This window comes from Pantherophis guttatus, chromosome 5, assembly GCF_059756535.1.
Source record: "Pantherophis guttatus breed Tessera chromosome 5, ASM5975653v1, whole genome shotgun sequence".
NCBI classification, from domain to species: Eukaryota; Metazoa; Chordata; class Lepidosauria; order Squamata; family Colubridae; genus Pantherophis; species Pantherophis guttatus.
In genome coordinates, this window is record NC_142067.1 from 67604264 (window position 1) to 67620196 (window position 15933).

The 15933-nt window shown below is 39.4% G+C and overlaps 1 protein-coding gene across 4 annotated transcripts in view; it reads left to right on the forward strand.

Annotated features, from left to right (window-relative positions):
* DMD (dystrophin) overlaps nucleotides 1–15933 on the forward strand; it is a 2041544-nt gene that overhangs the window by 1309379 nt on the left and 716232 nt on the right. The window lies entirely within an intron of this gene.

Below are 15933 nucleotides of genomic sequence, written 5' to 3' on the forward strand. Positions count from 1 at the left end.
GTATATAATAGAAGTTGGGACAGATGCTTTGTCTGGCTCAAAAGAAGGTTAAACTTAGGAGAAGGGTGATAAGATCATCTAATTAGATTAACTAGATATTTACTAGGCTTTATAACTTTATAATTTTGATAAAAACAGACCAATAGTTTTGTAGTTAGTAAAAAGAACTTGATTGCATTGAAATGTTTAGCTAGGATGATATTAGTTAATATTAATTGGAGAGTGAGCTTAACGCTCGGTTAGTCATGTTTGTTGTTTCGTTTTAGTCCTGTGTTTATGTGTTTCTATATTTCTCTTCCTATATTGCTTTTCAATCATTATTGTATGTTAATTTTATTGTAAATATTTAATAAAGATTTTTTTATATAAAAAAAATTCCGCTACCGGTTCTCCGAACTGCTCAAAATTTCCGCTACCAGTTCTCCAGAACCTGTCAGAACCTGCTGGATTTCATCCCTGCTTTAAACATTTTTGCCAATCTTTCTGATGGCATGTGCCATCTATAAAACATTTTATATAGCTTCTCTTTATATGCTGTGGCCATTGTTAATTTATAATTTCTTTCCCATAATTGCTGCCATTTATCTAACTCAATCGTATAGCCAAAATTTTTTGCCCATGCTATCATTGTTTCTTTGACTTGTCTTCTTCTAACTTTACTTCAAGTAAATAACTATACAATTTCCTAATCATTTTTTCCTCAGTTCCTGTGAGTATCTCATCCAATATTGTCATTTCCAAGTAAAAACCATATAGCTTTACATCTTTTTCATATCTCAATTGTATTTGCAGCTGAGTGTACCACTCCATTTCAATCCCTTGTTCATCTAATTCTTGTTTCGTTTTCAATTCCCCTGTTGCTGATAACATGTCTTTATATCTTATAATATTTCTCATCTTAATAAGATTTGGATGTACAAATGCTTCCATTGTTGAAAGCCATATTGGTATTTTCAAATAATGTTTCTCTCTAATTTTTTCCCATACTAGTAATAATGCATTTCTTACATAGTGCCTTTGAAAATAGCTATGCATCTTGTTTTTCCCATACCATAAAAAAGCGTGCCAACCTAATTGTAGATCATGCCCTTCTAAAGTTAATAGTCTTGTATTTCTTAACACAATCCATTCTTTTATCCAACATAATGCTGCTGCTTGATAATATAGTTCCCAGTTTGGTAATCTAAATCCTCCTCTTAGTCTTGCATCTTGTAACATTTTCATATTAATTCTTGCTTTTTTCCCCTGCCATATAAATTTCAATATCATTTTATTCAAATTTTTGAAATATTTTTTTTCCAATTTGATTGGTATTGTCTGAAATAAGAACAGCAGTCTAGATAATATGTTCATCTTAATTACTGCTATTCTTCCCATTAATGAAAGTTGCAATTTTCCCCATTTTCCCAAATCTGTTTTGATTTGGCCTTTCAATTTATAATAATTATCTTCTTTGATCGTTGCGCATTTTGCGGTTAATTGTATTCCCAAATATCTTACTTTTTTAGTAATCTGAATGTCTAATTTCTCCATTAATTCTCTTTTCTGTTTCTCTGTGATGTTTTTCACCAATATCTTTGATTTATCTTTATTAATTTTCAATCCTGCCACTTCTTCATATTCCTCTATTTGTTCTATCAGTTTGGGTCCTACTTCTAACGGCTCCTCTAGAATAAACACTAAATCATCTGCAAATACTTGTATTTATACTCTTCTTTTTTAATTTTTGTCCCTTTTATCTCCTCATTTTGTCTTATATTTCTATTTAACACCTCTAATGTCAGCACAAATAACAATAGTGATAGAGGACATCCTTGCCTTGTTCCTTTCATAATATTTACTTTCTCCATCATATCTCCATTTATTATTATTTTTGCAAATTGTTTGTTATAGATTGTCTCAATAATCTTTATAAATCTCCCCACAAATTCCATAATCTGTAATTGTTTTGTCATAAATTTCCAATTCACATTATCAAAAGCTTTTTGCGCATCTAAAAACATCAGTGCCATTTGTTTTTCTGGGTGTGCTTCATAGTATTCTAAAATATTCAGAATCATTCTCACATTATCTCTAATTTGTCCTTTTGGTAGAATGCTATTTTGATCTACATGTACAAAATAATTTAACAACCTCTTCAGTCTATTCGCCATTATTGATGCAAATATTTTATAATCCGCATTTAGCAAAGAGATTGGTCTATAGTTTTCAGTTTGTTGTAAATCTGCGTCCTCCTTCAGTATAAGAGTAATATACGCCTCCATCCATGAGTCAGGTATTTTTGCATTTACTAAAAGGTCATTAAACACTTCCAGCATCATATTACTAAGCACATCCTGGAAAGTTTTATACAATTCTGCTGGTAATCCATCTGGACCTGGTGTTTTGCCATTCTTCTGTCTTTTAATGCTTTCTATCACTTCCATCATCATTATTCTTCCCTCTAGAGCCTCTTTATATTCTTCTGGTATTTTTGGTTAATTAGACTTTTCTAAATATTGTATAATCTCTTCTGATACTATCTCTTGTTCATAAAGTCTCTTATAATATTTCTGTAGTGCTTTCCCACCCCCTTCATTTCGGTAACATATCTGTCCTCCCTCATCTATTAGTTGATTAATTTGTTTTTTCTCCTTCTCCTTTCTCATTTTATATGCCAGCCATCTACCTGGCTTATTAGCATTTTCAAAAAAGTTTTGTTTAGACATCTTTATTTGATAAGCCAAGTCTTCTTTTTCAATTAAGTTCATTTCATGTTTTTTCAAATCCATTTGATTTTTAGTCCTCTTGCTTTGCGTATTTTTTTTTGTAATTCCATCTCCAGTTCTTTGTATTCTTCTTCCAATTTTTTCTGTGTTTGTCTTTTCTTTTTATTTTTTTTCCCCAAATAGGTCATTGCCAACCCTCGAATATATGCTTTAATTGTATCCCACACATTTTGCAATGAGGTGTCTTCCTTTCTGTTTTCCTTAAAAAAGAAACCTAATTCTTTCTCTACGGATTGTTGAAACTCTTTTCCATTTAATATTGTTTGATTCAATGTCCATCTTAATCTCTTTCTTTGTCCCTTCCATATAATTATAATCGGATTATGGTCCGCCCAAATACTTGTTTCAATGCTTATATCTTGTACATTCGCTAATAAATCAGTTGACATCCACATCATATCTATTCTGGATCATGACTTGTGCCTGTTTAAATAAAAAGTATACTGCTTTTCTTTCAAATGGCTTTCTCTCCAAACATCTTTAATGCCTATTTCATCTACCATTGTGAGAAAGGACTTTGGGAGTGTTTTTCTAGGTTTCTTATTAACTTTTGTCGTCTTATAGTCCCAATCTATTTCCCTTATCACGTTAACGTCTCCCATTATACAAATATTGTCAAATTCAAATTCTATTATTTTGCTGTGCAATTTTCCATAGAATTCTTCTTGTTGATCATTTGGTGCATATATCGCCACCAACAATATTTGTTTATAGTTCATTGTTACTTCCACTATTAAAATCCTCCCTTCTTCATCAGCATATATTTGTTTAGGTTCTAGTTCTAGTGGGAGTTATATTATCAAGCGGCAGTTGACATGGGTAAAAGATTGGATAAACCTAAAAAATAAGAGGATTCTGGCAATAGAAGGCCCTGATTTACAACTAGGTTGGCATGCCTTTATATGGGAGGGGGGAAACAAAACACATACCTATTTTCAAAAACATTAAATTAGAGCTGCTCTTATACTAGTATGGGGAAAAATAAAGAAGAACCACTACAATAAAAATCAGTTTGGCTATCAACTATGGAAGCACTAATATACCCAAATGTGTTGGACCTAGACAACATAGCAAGATATAAAGATATACTACATGACCAAGGAAAATTAAAAATGAATCGAGAATTTAAAAAAAACAGGGAATTGAAATAGATTGGTGGCCTTACATGCAAATCCAGATGAAATATAAAAAAGATGTAGAAAAGTATGGTTTCTATAGGGAACAACAAGAGCTGGACAAAATATTACCGGGGACGGAGGAAAAAATGATTTAAAAATTTACAATTATTTATTGAGATTTAAAATGGAAGAAGAAATGGTTAAAGAAACTATGATAACCTGGGCAAAAAACTTTGGTTATACTATAGAATTAGAGAAATGGGAAAAATTGTGGGGGGGAAATTATAAACTGACAATGTCGGTGGCATACAAATAAAATTTATATAAAATGTTTTATTGCTGGCATCTGCCCCCAGTGACAGTAGCTAAAAATGTTCCCAAATAGTCCAGATGATTGTTGGAAATGTAAACAGAAGCAGGGAACATACTACCACATGTGGTGGACATGCCCAGAAGCAAAGAAATATTGGATAAAGATAAGAAACTGGCTAGAGGAAATTACCCAACAACAAATAGATCTAAAACTGGAGTTATTTATATTAGGTATATTAATAGGAAATTATAATAAAAAAATTCAATACATAATGTTACATATAATAACAGCAGCAAGAATTGTTTATGCGAAAATTGGAAGAATGAAAGCATACTTTCTGATGGAATGGTGATAAGGCAAGTGCTAGAATGTACAGAGATGGATAGGCTGACAATGGAAATAAAAGACAGGAAAAACTGACTACTATTTGATTTGGACTTTATGGTACAACTGGTTAGAGAATAGAAGTAAAGATTAAGGATGTTAAAGTAAGATAAGATGTGATAAAAATGAATATATATTTATGTAACTATAACAAGCACATAGTGTACAGATCAAGGTACATTGTTAATTTATAGTCACGAATTATAATGTATATTTAAAAAAATGGAAATAACCTGTATGTGCATATGAAGTATTCTGATACTGAAGGTAAAATGAAAATTGTGATTAAAAAATAGAAAAATTGTTTAATGAAAATATTATTTAAAAAATTAAATCTTCCAGTTCACTCTGGGGTTCCACTTCCTCAACCAGGTGAGCCCTAGAACTAGCAGACTGTTGTGGAGGTTTTGTAGACCACAGACTTATCCGCTTACAAATGCACCAAACAGGCGAGCCAGAAGAGTTTAAAACAAACTAGTTTAATAAAAACAAACAAAACAAAATCTACAAAGAACATCAATAGTCATCTCCCTTTCAGCAATGTCCATTCAGCTCTTTCTGCAATTGCTCCATGCGGTTGGAGCCCGGATCTTCCTTCCTCAGAAGGAGGCTAAGTGACTTCAGCTCTTGTATGTGACTTGGGAGAAGAGTTAGGCGCAGCGTGCTCTCAGCATGTCTGTGCACGCATGTGTGCTCTCAGCAGCCAGAGCAGCTCCTTTTATACTGAGTGAGTGTCAGTTACAAAGCCCGGGAAACTCAGAGTCAATAGCTGCACTCCGATTGGCTCTGTCGAAGCGTGAATCAGCCTCGTTCCCCCCCTGGGGAAACTGTAATATTTAGAGGTGAATGGATCTTGTTTTTCATGCTGTATACTTTCAAAGAAAGAAAACCCGAATGTATTCTAAGAAACATTTTATTGTAAAAACAAACAAAACTAGATAACTACATCTTTTCCGGACAAAGGAAAAAGATCAGAAAGTTAGAAAAGAAAGTATGTAGGCATGCGCAGTAGCTCAGAAATGACAAGAAAGTCTTATCTCAGTTGTTACAGATAAATTCTCTGGCAAGCTACCATAAATCTTAGGATGGAAGCTCAGCTGGCAAACACTTAATGCAGTGACAGGCTCATTCAAACATTTAAACCAGAAACCAATCAAAGCCAATCAATAGGCACAGCAAACCATGAGATAAGTTTTCTCTCACACAGCCATTCCATTCTGGGTGCCACAATGAAAGTTAGTCTCTCATCATGAGTCCCCATTACTATGTCCAGGGGTTCTGTGGCAAAAATGACCGGTTCCCCCCTCCTGCAACTGACCCATCTAACTGGCAGAATGTGATGGAGGTTTTTAGCTTCCGCAAGGGTATGCCCAATTTTCCCACCAGAGTTGGGGTAATCAAACACTGGGTGCACCCTGAGTCCAAGAGGGTTGAGATTTTCACTCTTTCTTCCCAACTGGGGATGAATAGTCTTAGGGCAGGGTGAGTGGCTCAATTGGTTTGCTTACCAGCAGGTCGTCTTCAGGGTCATTCTTGGGTGGGCCTGATTCCTCTCCAGGTGATGGTGGAGTTACTTCCCTCAATTTTGCGAGGGGGTGAAACTCTGCAGCCTCTCCACTTCTCAGTGAGATGTCTTTTCCTCGGGGGTTGTTTTCACGGGCTTTCCTCCAGACAGGTATTCTGGCTTTCGGGCGGGAGTTTTTGAATGATACTTGGCTGCACGGTGCCCCTCCTTCATTTCAAAAAAAGCATTTCAAAATGAACTTTTTATTGAAAGGGAGTGATTGCAAGACAAAAGCAAAGTAGGGTCTGAGTTCCCCCCAGGCAGTTCCATTATTATACATTCTGAAGGGGTTTTATCTATGATCATGTGCATTTCTGTAGATATGTAGTGGTCACTCACATATAGTATAACTCCACCTCCTCTTTTTGTTGACTTGTTTCTTTTGAACAATTTGTATCCATCCATCAGTACATTCCAGTCATAGGTTTCATCCCACTAGGTTTAGGTAATGGCAACTATGTCATACGTACCCTTGTGTACTATTGCTTCTAGTCCACCCTGTTTGTTCCCCAAGTTTTGAGCATTTATATATAAGCATTTAACACTTTTATATATAAAATGGGGGAGGCCCAGGACAAGATAGAAAGAGCAGAGGCTGATGTGATAATGATACAATATAGAGACATGGAATTTGCTCTGAGAATCAGAGGCCTCAAGGAAAATAAGCAAGAGAATTTGAGAGAGATCTTTTCAGAAGCATTTGCACAGATAATGGGAGATCAAAAAGCAAATTTTGAATGGCAAATCGACAAAATTTATCGTGTTAATTCATGGATGGCCAGACAGAAACATTTACCAAGAGACATTGTAGTTTATTTTACAACAAGGAGATTATGCAATGAAATCCTACAAGTCACTTTTAAAAATAAACTTCAAGTGCGGGGGCAGGAGGTTTTAACACTGAAAGAAATTCCCCCCAAAATGTTGAGAGCCAGAAAGGATTATGCCTTTCTGGTGGAAGAACTGAGATACCATCAGATACAGTATAGATGGGAAGTTCCAGCTGATCTAGTGGTGAATTATTCCAGAGAAAGATACCGTCTCAATTCAGTGTGGAAGGCAAGAGATTTCTATACCAATGTATTAAAAGCTGGATGCCCACAGCCCCAGGAAGCTAGAAGGAAGACGGAAATAGAGGGGGCAAGAAAGGGGGAGAAAGAAGAATTGTTGGCACAGGCCCAAAAGGGTGATTTGATTATTCAAGAAGAATTAATACAATTTTCGACTACAGTTCAAGCTTTGGAGATAGAATAACCTAAGGATCAAAGACAGACTCGAGCGGCAGCCAAGCGTCAAGAAGAATTAAGAGTGCAGCAACTTCAAATGATTCAAGATACTACTAAAACAGAAGCAGTGGGAGGAGCAAGGCCAAAAAGTAAAATGCATGGAGATTTCCAGCAGATGCTCCAAATGCTTCAGGGTGCCAAGAATGGCAACTAGATTTTTGACCTGGAATGTTAATGGCCTAAATTCACCACAAAAGAGGAGAAAAATATTTCATTATTTGAAACAGTTTAAAAATGATGTAATTTGTTTACAAGAGACTCATATTAGAAGTAAAGATCAAAAATACTTAATAAATGCAAGGTTAGGTATACATTTTGTTGCATCTGCTCCCGAGAAGAAGAATGGTATAGTTATATACCTAAAAAAAAACTTAATTGCCAAATTAATTGAAGCAGATGATCAAGGAAGATTTATAGCAATTGAACTTTTAATAAAAGGAGAAAATACTTTTAATTGGAGTTTACGCACCGAACCAACAACAGGAATAACTTTATAAGCTTTTACATTCCAAGTTACTACAATGGGACTATAAATCATATATTTTATTGGGTGATTGGAATGGAGTTTTGGATACTAAAAAAGATAAGAAGGGGTTCTTGCAGAACATTTCAACGCGTGCCAGATTGCCAAAATCGTTTTTTGAAATGATGGAGGATATGGAATTGAGAGATATCTGGTGAGAGAGAAACCCCGAAGAAAAAGACTTTACCTTTTTTTCTGATAGACATCAATCTTTCTCAAGGATTGATTTTATATTAATTACAAATGATTTCTTTTCCAGAGTGAAGAAGATGAAAATTTGTCCAAGAGTTTTAATGGATCATAGTCCAGTTTGGATGGAATTAGAGTATGGAAGGGGATCTAAGAGGTCTTGGAGGTTAAATGAAAATCTGTTTAGATATGAGGAAAATGTAAAAGAATGTAAAAATTTATGAAAGAATTTTTTATTATAAATATGCATAAGGGTACATCTATGGAAATGATTTGGGACGCAAGTAAAGCATATATAAGAGGCATTTTGATATATTTGAATAATAAATATAGATGCAAACAGGGAAAAAAAAGAAAGGATTTAGAAGAGGAAATCAGAAAAAAAGAACAAGCTTTGATATTGAATCCAGCAGATAAGAAAATAAAAGAGGCAATTAATTTATTGCGAGGGCAATTTAATATGTTAATGGCAGCTCAGGTCGCAATATGCTAAACATAATATTTTTTGTAATGCTAATAAACCAGGGAGGTGGTTAGCATATTTGTTAAGGAAAAAACAAAAGTCACGGACTATAGAGAAAATAGAATATAAAGGTAAAGAGGTTTATTTTATTTTATTTTTATTTATTTATTTAAATTTCTATACCGCCCTACTCCCGAAGGACTCAGGGCGGTGAACAGCCAGAAGATAAAACACATAAATACAAAAATTTAAAATAGAATAAAAACGAATTAAATAATTTGGCTAAACAAATTTAAAATACCCCATAATTTAAAAACAGATTAAAATTTGCATTTAAAAAGGGGAGAAGATTTAGGCCAGGCCAGCTTGATGAAATAAAAAAGTCTTAAGCGTGCGATGGAAGGTGCGCAAATCCGGGATCCTCCGTATCTCCGGGGGGAGCTCGTTCCAGATCGTAGGTGCCCCCACAGAGAAGGCTCTCCCCCTAGGGGCCACCAGTCGACATTGTTTGGCGGACGGCACCTGGAGAAGCCCCTCTGTATGGGAGCGTACTGGCCGGTGGGAGGCTATTGGTGGTAGCAGGCAGTCCCGTAGATAACCAGGTCCTAAGCCATGGAGGGCTTTAAAGGTGATAACCAAAACCTTGAAGCGCACTCGGATCCAGTGCAGCTCGCACAGGAGAGGTGTTACATGGGAACTCCACGTCGCTCCCATAACCACCCGCGCGGCCGCACTTTGCGCCAGTTGGAGCCTCCGAGTGCACCTCAAGGGGAGCCCCATGTAGAGAGCATTACAATAATCCAGATGAGAGGTTACGAGGGCATGAGTGACTGTGTGTAGAGTGTCCCGGTCTAGAAAGTGACGCAACTGGCGGATCAGGCGAACCTGATGAAAAATCTTCTAAAGACAGCCATGAATCCAGGAGGATGCCCAAGTTGCGAGCCCCTTCCGTGGGGGCCAATGATTCGCCCCCAATAGTCAGCGATGGCACCAGCTGACTATATCGGGACGTCGGAAACCACAGCCACTTGGTCTTAGATGGGTTGAGCCTGTGCCTGTTTCTCCCCATCCAGATCCGTACGGCCTCCAGGCACCGGGACAGCACTTCAAGGGCATCATTGGGGTGGCCCGGGGTGGAGATGTACAGCTGGGTGTCATCAGTGTACTGATGGCACTTCACCCCGAAACCACGGATGATCTCGCCCAGCGGCTTTACATAAAAGTTGAACAAAAGGGGCGAGAGGACCGATCCCTGTGGCATCCCACATATGAGGGGCCTCGGGGTCAACCTCTGCCCCCCTGTCAACACAGACTGCGACCGGTCGGAGAGAAAGGAGGAGAACCACCGTAGTACGGTGCCTCCCACCCCCAACTCTTCCAACTGGTGCAGCATGATACCATGTTCGATGGTATCAAAAGCCGCTGAGAGATCTAACAGGACCAGGACAGAGGAGCAACCCCTGTCCCGAGCCCTCCAGAGATCATCAGCCAACGTGACCAATGCCGTTTCCATGCTGTACCCAGACCTGAAACCCGACTGGAACGGATCCAGATACGACATTTCATCCAGGTACTGGGGAAGCTGTCGCGCAACCACACTCTCAACAACCTTCGCCACAAAGCGAAGGTTAGAGACTGGATGATAATTAGCCAATACTGCCGGGTCCAGGGAGGGCTTCTTGAGGAGAGGCCTCACCACCGCCTCCTTCAAGGCGGCGGGGAAGGCACCCTCACCCAATGAAGCATTTATAATCCCCTGGAGCCAGCCTCGCATCACTTCCCGGGAAGCCAGCACTAACCAGGAGGGACACGGGTCCAACAAACGTGGTCGCATTCAATCTACCCAGAATCCTGTCCATGTCATCTGGGGTCACAGGATCAAACTCATCCCAGATAACATTCTCAAGACCTGCCTCTGTCACCCTTGCTGGACCTACCCAGTAGGTATCAGCAAAATATGATTAAAAAAGCATTTTTAGAATTTTATACAAGGTTGTATGCTAGTGATAAAATTCAAGGTACAGATATAGATAGATATTTACAGAAAGAGAATATTCCTACAATTACAAAAGAGCAAAGGGAGGGTTTAAATCAACCAATAACCACTGAGGAGATTATGTTTGCAATTAAGCAGTTGAAAGTGGGTAAAGCTCCTGGGACGGATGGCTTGACAGCTGCTTATTATAAACATTTGCAGTTAGAAATGGTGGGACCACTTAAAGAATTATTTACTAATATACAATCTGGAGGAGATGTACCCCCATCTTGGAGGACAGCTTATATTTCTTTGATTCCAAAGGAGGAGCAGGACCACACCCAGCAAAAAATTATAGGCCCATATCACTCTTAAATACAGATTACAAGATTTTTGCTAAAATATTAGCAAATAGGTTAATGACAGTCATGCAACAAATGATTCATAATGATCAAACTGGTTTTATAAATGGTAGACAAATAAAGAGTAATGTAAGGCAAGTTGTTAACCTATTGGAGTATTTGGGGAAGAACAACCAAATCCCTGCGGTGCTGATATTTCTTGATGCAGAGAAAGCATTTGATCGATTGAATTGGCAATTTTTATTGAAAATAATAGAAAAGATGCAGTTTGGGGAACATTTCACAAAATCTATTAAGGCAATATATCAGAAACAAACAGCGCAAATAAACTTAATGGTAGTTTAACAGATACTTTTAATATAGAAAAAGGAACAAGACAAGGATGCCCTTTGTCTCCATTATTGTTTATTTTGACTTTGGAATTTTTGTTAAGTAAAATATGTGGGTCGGACAAAATAAGTGCAATTAAGATTAGGCAGTTTGACTATAGATTACGAGCATTCGCAGACGACTTGGTTGTTACTTTAACCCAACCATTACAGTCGATTGTAGGTCTAATGGATATAATTAATCAATATGGACAAGTATCTGGATTTAAAATAAATGCAGGGAAAACGAATATAATAACTAAAAACATGACTATAAAGCAAAAAGAAGAACTAGAAAGACTAACAGGATTTGAAATTGTAAAAAAGGTTAAGTATTTAGGGGTCTATATTATGACATCAAATGCGAAATTATTTAAGTATAATTATGATCCATTGTGGCAAAAAATAGAAAGAGAGATGGCAAACTGGAAAAAATTACAATTATCCTTGCTAGGAAGAATAGCAGCAGTAAAAATGAATGTTTTGCCTAAATTTTTGTTTCTTTTTCAAATGATACCAATACTTAAAAAAGATGAGAATTTGAAGAAATGGCAGAAGGGTATTAATAATTTTGTTTGGGCAGGGAAGAGACCGAGAATAAAACAAAAAATAATGCAGGATATACGTGAAAGAGGAGGTCTCAAAATGCCTAACTTAAGACTATATTATGAGGCAGCTGTTCTATCAGCAATGAGTGATTGGCTGAATTTAACAGAAGAAAGAATATTGAATATTGAGGGATATGATTTGGTTTACGGGTGGCATGCTTATTTATTATATGATAAGAAAGTGGACAAGACTTTTAAAAGTCATATATTAAGGAATGCTCTATTGCATGTCTGGAAAAAGTACAAGTATAAACTAAATAAGAAGTTACCATTGTGGGCAATACCCAGACACGCAATAGAGAATATAAGTGTAGAGCAAAGGCAGGATGTGATTACATATAAAGAGCTTCTTAACAAGGAAAGAGGTATACTACAATTAAAATCTTTGAATCAACTAAGAGAAGAAAGGACAATTCGAACATGGTTTCAATATGTACAGTTGCAAGCTAGATGGAGAGAAGATCAGAAAATTGGTTTTCTGCAAAATGAGGAGAACTTGGTAAAACAGATTAGAGATCAAAGTCAAATGCATTTAAAAAGGTTGTATAATGCGTTGGTAGAAATAGATTCAGAAACGGAGTTAGTTAAGGACTGTATGATAAAGTGGGCACAAAATATTGAAGAACCAATAATGTTGGAAACATGGGAAAAAATATGGGTTAGAAATGTGAAGTTCACGCAAGCCCAAAATTTAAGAGAGAATTTTTATAAAATGTTTTATAGATGGCATCTGGATCCTGAAAAGCTAGCCTGTATGTATCCAAGTGGGCAACCTAAGTGTTGGAGATGTGAATGTGATGATGCCACGTATTATCATATTTATTTATTTATTTATTTATTTTATTCAATTTGTATACCGCCCTCCTCCTAGTGGACTCAGGGCGGTGGACAGCCAGAACTAAAACACATACCAATACAAAATTTAAAATTATTAAAAGAATTACATAACTTTGCCCCAAATTTAAAACAATTCAAATTAAAACCCATTGACAATTTAAAAGCTGGCTTAGGACCTGGCTACTTACGGGACCGCCTACTACTACAAACAGCCTCCCACCGGCCGGTACGCTCTCATAGAGAGGGGCTCCTCCAGGTGCCGTCAGCCAAACAATGTCGACTGGCGGCCCCTAGGGGGAGGGCCTTCTCTGTGGGGGCACCTACTATCTGGAACGAGCTCCCCCCGGAGATACAGAGGATCCCGGATCTGCGCACTTTCCACCGTGCTTTGAAGTTACTCCTATTCCAGCAGGCCGTCCTGGCCTAATTTTCTCCCCTTCTTTTAAATTTTTAAACTGAAATTTTAATTCGTTTTAAATTACTGGGAGTTTTAAATTGTCTCGGGCAAAAATTATTTAATTGGGTTTTAATCATGTTTTAACTTTTGTATTTATGTGTTTTATTTTGTGCCTGTTCACCGCCCTGAGTCCTTCGGGAGTAGGGCGGTATACAAATTTAATAAAATGAAATGAAATGAAGCTAAAAAACTAAAAAAGACTAAAGAAGAGGGGGGTTCACGCCAGCCCTGCTTGATGGAAAAGAAAAGTTTTCAGGGCACGGCGAAAGACCCGGAGATCCGATATCCTTCATATCTCCAGGGGCAAATCGTTCCAGAGGGCAGGAGCTGCCACAGAGAAGGCCCTCCCCCTGGGGGTCGCCAGCCGACATTGCCTGGCTGACGGCACCCTGAGGAGTCCCTCTCTGTGGAAGCGTACTGGTCGGTGGGAGGCTATTGGCAGCAGAAGGCGGTCCCACAAATACCCAGGTCCTATGCCATGGAGTGCTTTAAAGGTGGTAACCAACACCTTGAAGCGCACCTGGAAGACCACTGGAAGCCAATGCAGCTCACGCAGGAGAGGTGTCACATGTCACATGGGAGCGCCCCCTCGCTCCCATAATCCCCCATGCAGCCATATTCTGCACCAGTTGGAGACTCCGGGTGCTCCTCAAGGGGAGCCCCATGTAGAGAGCATTGCAGTAGTCCAGGCGGGAAGTGACGAGTGCCTGAGTGACTGTGTGTAAGGAGTCCCGATCCAGAAAGGGACGCAACTGGCAAATCAGGCGGACCTGATAAAAAGCCCCCCTGGCCACGGGCGTCATATGCTCTTCTAAAGACAGCCGTGCATCCAGGAGGACGCCGAAGTTGCGAGCCCTGTCCGTGGGGGCCAATAACTCACCCCCAATATCCAGCGATGGCACCAGCTGGCTATATCGGGACGCCGGAAGCCACAGCCACTTGGTCTTGGAAGGGTTGAGTCGAAGCCTCTTACTCCCCATCCAGATCCGCACAGCCTCCAGGCACCGGGACATCACTTCAAGGGCATCGTTGGGATGGCCTGGGGTGGAGATGTACAGCTGCATATCATCAGCGTACTGATGGAAGTCCACCCCAAAGCCATGGATGATCTCACCCAGCGGCTTCACATAAATGTTGAACAGAAGGGGCGAGAGGACCGACCCGTGAGGCACCCCACAAACAAGGTGCCTCGGGGTCAACCTCTGCCCTCCTGCCAACACTGACTGCAACCGGTCAGAGAGATAGAACCACCGCAGAATGGTGCCCCCCACTCCCAACCCCTCCAACCGGCGCAGCAGGATACCATGGTCGATGGTATCAAAAGCCGCTGAGAGATCTAACAGGACCAGGATAGAGGAGCAACCCCTATCCCGAGCCCTCCAGAGATCATCCACCAACGCGACCAATGCCGTTTCCGTGCTGTGCCGAGGCCTGAAGCCAGACTGGAGCGGATCCAGATAGACAGCTTCATCCAGGTACCGAGGAAGCTGTCGCGCCACCACACTCTCAACAACCTTCGCCAAGAAGGGAAGGTTGGAGACCGGACGGTAGTTAGCCAAAACAGCCGGATCCAGAGCAGGCTTCTTGAGGAGTGGCCTCACCACCGCCTCTTTCAAGGCGGATGGCAAGACACCCTCACTCAAGGAAGTGTTGATAATCCCCTGGAGCCAGCCTCGCGTAACCTCCCGGGAGGCCAACCAGGCTACCAACCAGGAGGGACACGGGTCCAATAAACATGTGGTCACATTCAGCCGCCTCAGTATCCTGTCCACGTCCTCGGGAGCAACAGGATCAAACTCCTCCCAAATGGCAGTCTCAAGACCGGCACCCATCATCCCGTCTGTACCTACCCAGTCAGAGACCAAGCCTTCCCGAATCTGAGTGATTTTATCGTGCAGATACTGGACAAAATCCTCAGCACGACCCTGCAAGGGATCCTCCCACGCTCCCAGATGGAGGAGGGAGCGGGTTACCCTAAACAGGGCGGCCGGGCGATTATCTGCCGATGTGATAAGAGCGGAAAAATAGTTACATTTTGCCACTTTTATCGCCACTAGGTAATTCGGAGCGATTAGATCTCCAACTGCTCTCTAGGCGTCTTATACGACTCTTGGTGGCACAGTACTGGAAGAAGAAGACTTGCCTACTATTGAAGAATGGACACTAAAAGTAGTGAATTCAGCAGAGATGGCTAAAATTTCAGCATATTTGAAGGACCATTCAAATGAAAGATATATATTGGAATGGAGAAGATGGATTGACTATATTCAAAACAAATATTGAACTAAAAAGTTTCAAATAGCTTATGAATGAAATTTATATTTTCTTTTTGAATATGTTTAGTTAGTTGAAAGGGGAGTTAAAGAGCAAGGGGGAGTTTGGAGACCACAGAAAGTTAGCTTATTTTAGCTTATGTTTGTTATGCTATACCCTGTTTTTGCTCTGGGAAGTCCGGGGGGGTGGGTGTTGGGGGGGAGGGGGGTTGGAGGGAGAGGGGGATGGGGGGTGGGAGGTGGAAAATTGTTGTAATGATTGTTAAAACTTTTTAAATAAAAAACCACTTTTATATATGCCCATGGATATGGTTCCTGCATCTCCTAATTGTTGTTTGGGTTTTTCTTTTTTCCCATCACTCCCTACCTCATTGTTTGATTTGTTTTCTTGGGATTTATGATTGGTTTTGTGTTCTAGAGATTCTAAAGATTGGTCACACTCCCC